The following is a 12,876-nucleotide window of genomic DNA, read 5'->3' as shown; positions in this document are numbered from 1 at the left end:
GAGTGCTATATAATCCGAGATTCCCATTTTTGTGTGGGTGTGTGTGGTTGGGTTTTGGGGTTTTTTTTTGGTCTTCTGCTCTGGGATGTTGAGATCCAAGCTGAGGTCTCTACATCGTACTGGAATATGTTTCATGTTCAGATAAACACACAGCATAGGAGGATGTGCAAAATCAGTTTCCATAGGCGTCACTTGAGTCCATCTGTTTCTCGCAAAGCTTACTTGACGTTAAATACAGGCTTGGGTCCATGGATCATCAGTTCTTTTTTTGTTTGGTTTGTTTTGCCCAGCTTCAGGTACTCTTAAGAGACTTTCAAGATTCAGAACTTGCAACCTTCTATTTAATAAAAAGAATTCTCTTCCTAAAGCAGTTGCGCTGGCTTGCCTTTTGTCTCACGTTTGGTTTTGATATTTCCAGGTGACTCGCTCCAGACTGTCCTAACACCCTAACCTGACCCTTCAGCTCTCCAGCCTGCACCAGGAGGAGATCCCATCCCTAGCGGGAGGTTGGTCTGTTGGACATGGGGCTATTTCAGTATTTACAGCATGTTGACTTCTCTTCCTCTGCAACTTCCTTTGTAGTTATGTGGCTTTAACTTTAAAAGTGTGGGGAAGAAGCAAAAAGAGCCCCAAATGGACCCAAAAGATCCACATCCAAGTGAGTGCTTCATTGTAAGGAGTGGTCTAAGTAGACAGGACAGTTATGGCAGGCTTAAAAAGGAACTTGTTGATGGGCAAACAGGACTGAGACCTGTGTCTAATGTTTCAGTTATTATAAGTAGGGAAAGATGAGAGATGATTGTTTAAAAGTTGCTGTTGTCAAAATGTGTGATTCCTCACTGTTCAGAGAGCGGGACTTTGGATCAAGGAAGCCCTGTGTAGCACTAAGGACAGGAACGCTCTGCGGGACCTTCTGGCCGGGCCCAGAATCTGCGCTTAGCAGATTTAAAGGCTGGAGTAGAGCAACAGAAACCAGGCACGCTTGCAGCCACCGTGCCCTCTGCAGTTTGCTGCAGTGGCAAACTGCAGCCAGAGACTAACCTGTGCTTCTAAAACGGCTGAGCATCGCTTGTGCCAGCGTGCAGTGTGACTGCGCTCACCCCAGCCCCGTGGCTGCTTGTTGCCGACAGGATGGTTTTTGTGCTTGGGTTGAGGCTGGGATCCTAGAGATCTGCTGGATATTAAAAAACAAAACCTATAGTATACAACATAGCCTTGGCTTTGGCTGTTCACAGTAAAGTCCTGATAGTTTCATCAAAAGTTGTTTTCTGTTCAGTTATCATCACGGTGGTGATTTTATTATTCTTTATGTTGTTTTCTTAGTACTTGTTTTGGTCTGGGTCAGCTTAGTTGCTGCATGATTTTTTTTTTTTTTCCTTCCTCCTGCCTGTAATTCCTTTTAACATTTTGTTGTGGGGGTTGCAGTTTGCAATTAATTAGATGTTGGTTAACAGCTTTCAGTTTGTTACTATGGAGTTTTTAATTTTCTAAACTATTTTCCCTCAGGCAGATTCTCGCAAACGTACTCATTATTTTAATCCCCTATTCTAACGTTATGGGGTTTTTTTCTTCTCACAAGGCATTCTAGCCATGGATTGTGGTCACTCACTGTACCCTTCCACCTTTCTTCCTCAAAAAGTTCCTGCTGACTTGCGAGCTGGAAAATCCTAATGCCCTGGTGCCCCGGGTGTTCAGCGAGTTCCTGTCTTTTCTCTTGAATGAGTTTTTGGTGTTTCCAGAGTGTTTTGAGGACAAAATGTTTGTCTCCAGGAGTTGCCTCAAAAGATGAGTATCTTCTGCTGTATCTTTACTTATTTCTCTCTTTGGCTAGCGCTCCCTGTATCTTTCATCAGCATACAGTTGGCAACAGTGCTAGATACCAGTAAGTGTTTCTGACAGTCCTGCCAGATGGTTTAATATAATAATCCTCCAAAATATAGCTAACTTGCAGCTTTCCAGTGCTAACTTGCGCTCTTCCAAATGTCAGCTTCTCTGATATTTCAGCTTCTGAAAACAAGGAAACAAAACTGCGGTAACACAAATTTAATTACCTGATACACGAGAAAGGAATCGTGTTCTTCCCACAGCCTTTATTTAATCTGTTCTCAGTTTGTGCTTTCACACCCATTGCTCTCTCCCCTCTGGACATAGCGGGAGCTGTAAGGAACAGGAGAAGTGGTTGATGAGTATGTATTTGGTGAGCGAAATTACCTCCTCGGGCTGGTCTGGACACAAATACGGCACTTAATGTTTGCCATAATCTGATATGATGTGGTAAATGTCTTGGGCAGAGGCGGAAAGAAATGTCTGTTAAATTTGGCCTCGATGGTCAGAAATCAAACTATTGCCCTTGTGTGTGGCGGCAGGGTTTGGAGGAGGGGCGAGATGCCATCTGCCAAGGAGAAAGCTCAGTTGCTTGGCAGGAACAGGACTGATGAACTGCCCCACCGTGCCGCTTGGAAGAAGAAAGCCAGCGGCGTGCGCGGTCCCAGGGGAGTTGGGGACCCATGCGTGCATCTATCTAAAAAGTGGAGACAAAACAAAGTTGCTTTTTAAAATGCTCTTTGTTCCTGTCACTTTGCTCTTTTGTTGGTTAAATAATACATTTTTTTGTTCTCCTTAACTCCTCTTTTGAAGAGGCACCGATGGAAATAATTATCTGTTGAAATCAATGCTCAAAGCCCTCTTACCCCTGGGTATTTAGTTCGGTGTTTAGCTGCATGTTATTTCAGGAGACAGCAACTTCCATCTGTGAGAGCACATGTTCCCTTTCATAGTCCCCACGAGGAGGAACAGAAAACGAGTGTTTCATGTCATTCATGCTGGATCTTTGCTTATAGGGAGTTAATACTGAGCGACGCTGGTGAATAACTGTGTAAGGGAATGATGGATAAAGAGATAACGGATATCAAGGACTTTGACGCAAGTCTCTGAGCTGAGAAAGGTGTCTCTCCCATGCACAGTTCTATCAAGTGACCTTCTGAATTCTCTTAATTAGAAAAAAATTTTAAAATTTTAAAAACTTTTCTCTAGGGTGGTGCTTGCTACAGCTCATGGGACTGAATAATCCCGACGTGGCACCGTGATAGCAATCACAATTCTGCTTGCCTTCCCCCCGCCCCATACAAGCTTGCCCTCGCCATGAGGAGTGGCGTGGCTTTGCATTCAAACAAGCTACAGAACCATTCACCCATCTACAGAGAAATCTCACGCCCAGGACCAGCACGGGAAAGCAGGAAACCTTGATTTAAATAATTAGTTTTAATCCATTTTTGCATTTATGGTTTTTCCCCCTTGAATGTTTGATTCTTACTGGATGAGACCCCTTAAGACATGTTGACTACAAGCAAAAATTTGGAACCCATGCTTGTGATGACCAGGAGAATATATATATTTAAGCAGCTACAAAGCTTAATATCCTTGTAATTAGGCCTACCGTTTTCCATGGTAAAGTACAGAAACAAAACAGTGCTTTCTTATTAAACATTCAATTACTTTTTTTTTTTTTTAAATCTAATGTGTCGCACGGAATTTCCTGGGAATCGGGATGCAATTAGGATGCAGAAAAACTTGTTTCAATGAAAGCGCTTTAGACGTGCTGGGGTTTAGGTGGAGGCAGAAGCACTTAATATGTTTTATATGGATAGACGGAAACATGGAACAAGTTTATTCCTACATATGTTGCTTTCAAAGCTGGATAGACTCAGGTATTTTGGAAAGCTGTGATCAAAAGCGATTACGTGTGTTTGTGCTTTGACGTATTAGGCTGTAGCCTCTGCTTTCTTGTATTGAGAATTGCACTAGGAAAGTTGGGTTTCCCATTTCCTCAATTCTTCATGGATTACTGGATGCAAATAAACCAGTGGAATATCTTAGTGGTGAACAGCAACACAATGGCTTTAAATTTCTTTTCCAGTTTAGTAGTGCTGCTTATTTAATTGATGTGAGATTAAAAAGTGATGAGAAGTCCAGGTCTTTACATCGCTTTGAACTCGAGCTGCTTGGACTCTCCTGGCAATATTTTGAGGCTGTTTCGTGCTCAGTAGAAGTCTTGTGGATTGATCCATTCTGATGGATCTTGCCTTTTTTTTTTTTAATTTTCTTTTTTACCAAATTTCAGGGGGAATTTGTTCACGCGGGAAGCTCAACCCCTGTTCGCACCTATCTCCTCGCACTGGCCAACCTTACCTAGCTTATCCCCGCTGATGCAGCGTCTCTTGCCGTGTGCTGAGCAGCAGCATTTCTGTTATGAACTAATGTTTTATGTTTGGTATTTATGCAGCAGCTGAGAAACCTAGGGAATTAAATTTCCCTCTGGCCTGAGGAGTCGGACGAGCTTCTTCATAGACGTGAGCTGTGCTGGCTTAAAAGATTTTTAATAGAAACCGCAGCGCTAATCATTAATAGTTCGGCTGTGGCTCAGCAAATCAGATTAACCTTTGGGAACACACCGAGGTTGCTCTCCTGTGCAGCCTTCATGTTCAAAGCAGAAAAATGATCCGTTCAGAGCAGGGAAGAGACCTGCAACTTGCTTCTGGATGGTTCATTTGAGGGGAGATGGCCACGAGGAAGCGTGACTTAAGGTCCGTTGCTGTGCGAGTCTGAGATTTATTCATGCTATTCAAATGTTTGGTTTTAATAATCCGTATTTTCCAATTTGTTGTAATTGCCTGGTTTTTTACGTGATGCTTTCAGCTGTGCCACAGCATCTCCCCCTTGAGCTGCACGGGGATGTCGGGAAGATTTGCAGAGTTGCTGTGACTGCCTGAAAGCTGCTATGGGAGCACACGGGTCTTAAATCTCTGTCCGGTTTCTTGTCACTTAACATCTCGCCTTGGTCTCTCCAGAGAGACCTCATCTCTGGGCATCCCCTTCTCCTCTTCTCAGTCGCAGAAGGATGCAATGAATTAGCCAGAAGTTGGGTTGGTGAATTTTGTTAAAATCCTATTTGCAGACAATCCTGCTTGTGCAGCTAATGCTGCCTCACATCCTCACGCCATGGTTTGGGATGATGACAGAAGGAGAGGTCAGGGCAGGCTGGGAATGGGCTGGCCAGCGGCGCTACGTCAGAGAAGACCCGATGATCACGGAGGAGCATGGATTAAAGGAGGAATCAATTACAGCGTAGCTATTGCGAAGCAAACAAAAAACCAAAAAACAAAAAAAACCCCACAAAAACCCCAAAAAACTGTGTTTACCAAATGGGAACTTTGTGTTAGAAATGGAAAGCCATCAGTCAACCTACTAATTACAGGTGGGGTCCTGGCTTGGACCCTTTCTTCTGTGAGGTCCTGGTTGCATCTTAGAACAAATTAAAGAGAAGCCAGAAGATGGAAGTGAGGATGGCTGAAAAGGTTTGATGTAGGGGAAAAGACAGGAATTTGGGTTACTTAATGTAGAAAGAGATGATTCAACGGGAGACAACGTTGTATTTGAAGAAACTGTTATGTTGACGGTGCTACAGAGGAATGATGCACAACCACCAGCAGCTGTTGACCAAGGTTGCACCAAGACCTTGAAGAAATCCTCATCCATCCTCTTAGGCCTGTAATTTCAAAAGCTGCTCGTTCAGACTAATTCTTACTTGAATGGGTTTGTTTCCCCCTTGTAGTGGCAGCGGCAATCCGGATGTCCTGCCCTTCTCTCCACTGGATGTCGGGAGTAACTGCAAAGGGAGAAAAAGACCTGTTAACCTTTACCATCTGTCTCTTCTCTGTGTAACCCAGTTGGTGTTTGTCTTGATGGTGATAATTACTCAGAAGTGTGTAATTGCAAGACAAATGTTTAATTAAGAGTGGGTTTATTGCTAGTCTCTTGTCTGCTTCCATCTGGAAAGAGCGTGATGGTGTCGGTCGTCTTGGCAGCCTGGATCGAAGGCCTGATGGCCTGATTCTGCACCCTTGCAAAAAAGTAAGGAAATAAATTAAAATACTAATGGGACCCTTCATTTCCTACTGCTGCCATGTGAGCTTCTAATACTTTGCCTAAAATCCATGTTTTTTGATAACACCTGCTGTGGATAAACCAGGTTTGCCTTCAAACGAATCCATAATTCAAGAGGGTGTCCTCTACCTGGTCAGAGCTCCAGGTGCCTTGTTAGGAAAATGGGGGAGAAAAACCGCTCTTCTAGATGATGCCTCCAGATGAACTTTAATCAAAATTACATTTAGCATTTTCTAGCTCTTTAGCAACGCCCAGTAATGTATTCCTGCAATATCCTAGAAGTCAGAAACCCCCCCAAAACTTACACAGGGTGCAAAATGTGTCCAAGTAACTAGGCTGTAAGTTATCAGCCCGTGCGGCCTCCTGGGAAGACTCAACAAAGTGAAGGTGGCCCTGTAACCTGGCTGCAGGGGGAATTGTCATCAAAAATATTCCTCCTCTCATCGCTTTTGGGTGCGATGGGTGTCTGGGGCAGACAATAGCTGCAGCAAGCATCAGCTGCTGGAGTAATTTAAATATGTCTTTTCCCTCTGGGAAATCACCCTGATCTTAATAGGGGTTTTAAATTAACTAATGTGCTGACTGTTACAAGCTCACAATATGTTGATTTTTGTGTTTATTCTTTGCAGCAGCATTTTCTTCTGGTTGTCGTTCGGTTGCTTAAGGAGAAGAGAGGCTCGGGATCGCTCCCCGCTGGGAAATGGCCCCGGGACCCTGCACCCAGGAGGATGCGATATATAGGGAATATATATTATGAGCAGCTGGGGAAGTGCTGGCCCTACAGCTGAGTTGTTGTAGGGTCTCGACACAGGATACATCCCGAACCCGGCGCTGGGGCTCTCCTGGTGAACCAGCCCCACCAAGCTCCTCGCTTCTCCCTGCCCAGCAGCTGGGAAATTTGGAAGTGGCTGGAGGTTCAGCGTTTCTTTCCCCTGTTGATAATGAAGTGGGTAATCAGGCAGAATGATGGCAATTTCACCAATTCTTTAAACTCCCATGAATGTAAAAAAAACCCGCCCGTTTTTCCCCATGTGGCGCATCCCAGCTACACACAGACCGTGAATAATCCAGCAGCCGAACGCCGGTGCTTTGGGCCCGGGGCTGGGAGATGCCATGGCAACATCTCAGGGAGGAGCTGGTTAGGTATGAATGTACATCCACTTGCCAATTAAAATTTAAACAGCCTCTTCTGCGGAGAGCAAGCCTGTGCCACAGGACCTGTGGTTTATTGATGAAGAGCGTCGAAGGGATGTCTCTGTGCTGCGGCTGCCCAGCTCTAGGGCTCCTCCATCCCTGCCTGGCCCCACAGCCGCTTGTCCCTCCCTCCTGGTGGGGTTTAGAGGTTTTGAGGTGCTTGGGCTGCTCCATCGTGTGCTCATAGGGTTCCTCCAGCTTTGGGACAGGCTGAGCTCTCTGTCAAGATCCTGGATGAGATTCTCAGTGTTTCCCATCCCCAAATTGTCACAAATGACTTGAAGGTATTAATATTTTGTGCTGCAACGCAGATCAGGATGAGGATCTTTTGTGTTTATTTCTTGACATTGCTTTCTGGCGTGGTTCCTAAGCATGGATTAGTATTATTTTCTTTTTGTACAACAGGGATAATGAGTCATCAGGACATTATAGTACCTCCCAAGGCCACACCGCCAGCCGGCAGTGGAGGTCGCATTGCAAAGTGCTTCATTCCTGGGTGCCGCCTCCCCGCGCTCCCCCAAGCTCTCGCCTTGCAAATCCCTTTCTGAGGAGCGGCGCTTTTTGCTCATTGACTTGCCAACCGCCAAGTTAAACCCACTTGGCTTCACCTTTGCCCATTCAACTTGGGAAGTCCAGGTCTTTCCACCTCAACAGAAAGAAACTTCTCCCAATATCCATCTTAAATCTATCCACGGCTGAGAAAAAACTCTCGTCCTTGTGCCCGACCGTGGGGGCTGCTTGGTGTCTTCTTCTCTAAGCCGCTCCTATTGTTCTCCTTCCCCATTCCAGCATCTCCACTTAGGCTGCTGCTGCCAGAAACTGGCAGGAAACTACTCCCCCTTTGCTCCATGGGGTTTGGTGAAGCCAGTTGTAGGGCCAAACGTTACAAACTAGATTCATGGTCCTTCAGGACATCAGGCTGAAGGAAGTGAAACCCACCACCATGCAGTGGTTTGCATCTTTTAATCTGGGTCCCTATCCAAGCAGATAGGATGTGCATTTTCTGTGATTCTGGGCTTTTCTCCATGTTGGGACAATTCTGGTTATGGTTGAAGGGGGCTTTGAGATGTCTCTGCCCAGAAACAGGGAAGAAGGGGGGAAGAAACGGGAAATGTCACCACCTCCATGGCTCCCCGCCCCCAAATCCCATGCAGATGCTGCTGCAGGAGCCCTTCCCCATGTGAAGCACGTGTGTCTGTCTGTCTCCCACCTGCACTTCAGGTTTTCTCCCTTGCGTGGTTTTTTTCAGCTCTGTGATCATATTATTTATTAACCTGGGGAAGCTCACCTGGAAACAGGACGTAGGAGAGACACTCTGCAAAATAGTATCAGAAGCATCAGAAAACGCAGCAAAACTCCCTTTCGTTCAAAGCTGGAAGCACGCAGCGCAGAGGTATTGGGGAACGCGAAGCTGCGGGGCTTCTGCTGCAAAAGTCGGTTCTGCAACCAAGATTAAAACGCAGGTTTCTGAAGGCTTTGCTCAACTCGCCGCTGCTGTGATGGTAATGTAGCTTTACTGATGCTGGTTTCAATAATTCCCTCCATCTGCCTTTGGTTGGGATATTTTCATCCAGTCAAAGCTGAGGTCCCGGCTTTGCAGCAGTGTGGGGAGAAACCAGGCTGCCTTCCATCAAGGATGGGCAGCTCACGCAGGGAGATCTTCCCTTGGTGGCTGGGGAAGATAATTCCTATTCCAGCTCTACAAAATACCACTTCAAGGCACAGAGAGCATGGAGGGAGGTTACAGAGGGACCATAAGGTGAATCATAACTTTTTACTGTTTTCTGAACTCAGGCAAGCGAATCCCCAACAACCAGAAAAAGGATGTTTAGAAATCTCTAGCCCAACCATTTAATTTTCTTAACTGGGCTGATGGGACATGCCATTGCACCAAAATTTACCCAGGTCTAGCCACTGAAGGGTCTTTCCTGCTTGGTGTGGTCATCTCCCGGGCTTCCAGGCCCTCAGCCCGTCTGTTTTTCTGGCTCTGTATGCATGCCCACAGCAGCCATCAGAAATCTGGTCTGAATTTTCAAGAGATTTCTTCATTATTCTAAAGCCTTGATTATTTTGCTCTGACTGTTCTTGCTGGGCCTAACGTCACTTGAACAGCTCACTTATCTGAATTAGCTTGATTAATGACAGAGCCCAGACACCAAGCTCCTCAGCCTGTTCATCTTTTCCATGGGAGCACTTACAGTCTTTTTTTCTACAGCCAAGCTTTTGGCTCAGCTGTTAGGAGGGAGTCCCTCCTTCCTAGAGCACACAGCCCACAAACACATAGATGATAATCAAATAGGTCACGGGGTTCCTCAGATGATCAGATAACCAAAATTTCCCTGTCTGAAAACTTTAAATTACAGATTAATCCGTTGCACGTATCTTAGAGGTCTCCTTTGAAATCCTGCAGCACCTTCTTCCTCCTCTTCCTTCTCATACCTTGTCATTGACACAAGTGGTCTTTAGCGACAGAGATGTTGAGGTTTGATGCTCAATGTCTTCTGCGCCTTCTGCGGGTTGTCCTGCCTGAAGGTCTGTTGCAGCATGACCTTCAGCATTGCCTTTCCTGCACTGTCCTGCCCTCCCTCCCCAGCCCACATCTGTGTTACAACTGGGCAGGTTTCCAGAAAATGTCTTGGTGATGCCAACCAGCTCTTGGGTGGAGGAATGGAGTTTGGACGAGCTGGCTTGACTCCACGTGCTGGTGGTGAATGTCATTCAGAAGGGAATTTTCAGACCATATCATGCAAAAAAAAAAAAAAAAAAGAGCCGTGCCTTGCTCAGGGCCTCGTGGGGGCTGCCAAAGAGGCAGGTCATGCGTTTAGGTTGAGGTGCACCTCTGGATGTGCAGCTGGAGCTGGGGCCACCTTGACCTTCCCGAGATGAGACCTTGAGCAGAGGCTGATGGGTACATGGGGCAGCTGATCCAGAGCTTGCTTGGGTTTGAGTGAAATGCACTCCTGGCCTCTGGGCTCACAACAGGTGTCGCAGAAAGGCAGCCGGAGAAGTAAAATCCCCTGGGCAGGTGTAAGGAGCAGGGCTGGTCGATGTCGGAGGACAGGCTTCCAGAGCTACTAATGGAGCTGGGACAGAGGCTTAGTGTGAGGAGCTACATGCATGCTGCCACACTTCACCCCATGCCTCGAGGAAGAGAAATTACCCTAGAAAATGGTCTCTGTTTTTACAATAAGTAATGCTGCTTTTTTTTCTCCCAGCGCTGGTAGAGGAGGATGTTTATTTTTCTCTACCCAGCCATCTGTTGGGGAATTAGTCTACCAGGGAGCCAAGCGAATCCTCCTCGGGGCTGCCACGATTCAGCCCAGAGCAAGTTTTGCCTCCAGCCTGGCAGAGGTCGAGCATCATCTGCTGCCATTACCCTGCCCGGGCTCTGCTTGTCATCATAGGACTCGCTTGCGCAGAAACTGCCTGGCAGCTGGAGTGTTCTCCAGTCCAAAGGCACTATTTGGCACCAGTGGCCCAGCTGGTTATTCTGGTTTTGTTCTTCAGCTGCAAACATCTTCCCCATCTTGCAAGTGTGGGAGGACCAGGAAGGTCAAACCAACACTGGGAAAGAATTCAGGGCTCTGCCTGGCCCTGTGAGCTGGGGCTGATGCTTCCTTCAACTCACATAAAAGCAGCCCTGGCTGATCCAGACCCTTTCCTGGTGATGAACCATGGTGTGCATCACGAAACAGATGTCCCGGTGAAATCACATAGTCCTTGCCTTTTGTTGGCGGACACTGAGAGGAAAAACGTTGGTGTGGGAGCCACAGGCTGAGGGGTAGAGCTCTGCTTTCCAGCCCAGCATGGCAAAACCTTTGCCTGCGACCACCTAAGAAAGGAGGATGGGAGAGGTGGTCTATGCGTCCCGGCCAGCGACCACCAATGCCCATGCAGCGATGGCATTCCCGGGATGACCCCCCGAGTCAATGAGGACACACAAGGCTTGCTGGCTGATTCCAGGCACAAAAGCAGCAGCTGGAGCCCACCAGAGAAGGCAGCGGGGAGATGCGTGCAGAGGGAGTGAGCAGTGGCACCCCCGTCCCTTTCAGACAACCACTCCAGGGAAATCCAGCCCGGGGGAACTGGGAGGAAGGGGGTGATGGGGACAGCTGGGAGCCCTCCAGCAATGGCCAGGGCTTGCCAGAATTGTCTGGCACCATATGGCCGGAGGAGACCCGGCTGGCAGGGAAGAGCAAGCTCGCAGCCCTGCCATCGTTAGCACCTTGTTGGCAGCCAAATTTTCCTGCACTGCTGGTGACCTGGAGCCCGTGATGCCGAGTCCCAGTGCTGCCGGCTGCCAGGTGGCAGCAAGCGCAGCATCACTTCCCGCATCCCATCCTCGGGCTGCCTGCGGGCCCTTGCTGGAGGCACACTGAAACCTCGAGCATTGCAGCCCGTGTGTGATGACACGGGTGCCATCAGAGGGAGGGTTTAAGCTAAACGAGTGTCTTTTGAGCTATTCTTCCCCAAACAGCTGTGCTGCTGTCATAAGCACATCAGACTTTTGGCTTGGAATGGAAGAGAGCAGCTCAGCATCACTGCCAGCATTGCCCTGCTGAACTCTCAGCTAAGAGCCTCTAGAAAAGGCACAGTAGTATTAATTAAAAGCTCATTTCCCAAACTACCTTGGGCGTTATCTCAAATGTGCTCCCTGTGCGACAGCCAGATGCTGCTCCCAGCCAAACTGCGTTGGCTTGTTGTCAGCATCTGCTCCTTGACCCCTTCGCAATCCCAGCTTTGGAGGGTTTGGGACTGACTTGTAAATTCAGGCTGACCCCCTATTAAAAGGCTAACTCAGCTAAATACTGCTCGGCCTCAGTATGTCACGGAATCTGGGTCGGTGCTAAGCACGGACATGGGAATTACAGGTTTCAGCCAGGTCCATGGCTGTTACTGTAGGGACCTGTCCCTGGTGACAGCCAGCATCAGGCCGAGAGCCAGAAACCATGGTTATGAAGCATGGGCCATTCCCGTCAGCAGTCCTGCGGGCTGGGAGGTTTGCATCACTCCCAAAACACCTTTTTAAGCTTAAAAACACTATTTACAGTTAGAACGGCAATGCAGGGAAATGGCCAGTGTTGAGGAAAAAAAAGAATTATCTTGCTGTGCGCTTGGCATCAGTTTTTTTCTCACGTTGAAATATTCCCCAGACGTTGGATCTAAGATTCAAAGGGCTGGATGATGCCTCAGCTGGGCTGTTCTCAGAGGAGATACCATCTCCCGGCACAGACAGCGCAGCTTTCCCAAAACAGGCTGCTTAAGGTCATTTGAGAACTTCACTTGCACGTGTTCAAACAGCTCCTTCATTATCATCCATCAATCTCCTCCGTCCTCACCCAGTCCCTCGGATACCCACTGCAGCTGGTGCAAAGCCATCCCACTTAATTGGGACCTCAGGGAAGCTGTTCCCATTCTGAAGCCTGCTCTGCTTTAATTAATGGATGGAATAATCTATGAATAGGAAGACTTTGACTAACTCCTGTTTTTATTTCCCTTCTGCTTCCCATGCTTCTCCCAGGTAATTTGGAGCAATGCTTTCTGAGGTCCATGCAGAAGATAACCTGGCTGTTTTGTTCTCTGCAGGTTCAGTCCCGCCAATGAGCAGGAATGCAAATGCTGGGAGCTGGTAAAACACTTAAATACCCACGTGAGTAGGTGAGTTGTTCTTGGGGTAGCTGCTTTGCTTCAAGCCAAGCCTGGATCCAAGTGCTGCAAGGGATTTGCCCCAAAGTACGG

Source organism: Phaethon aethereus, assembly GCF_964289735.1.
Source record: "Phaethon aethereus genome assembly, chromosome: W".
Lineage (NCBI taxonomy): Eukaryota > Metazoa > Chordata > Aves > Phaethontiformes > Phaethontidae > Phaethon > Phaethon aethereus.
The sequence above is the reverse complement of the archived record's forward strand: the minus strand, read 5'-3'. Positions refer to the sequence as shown.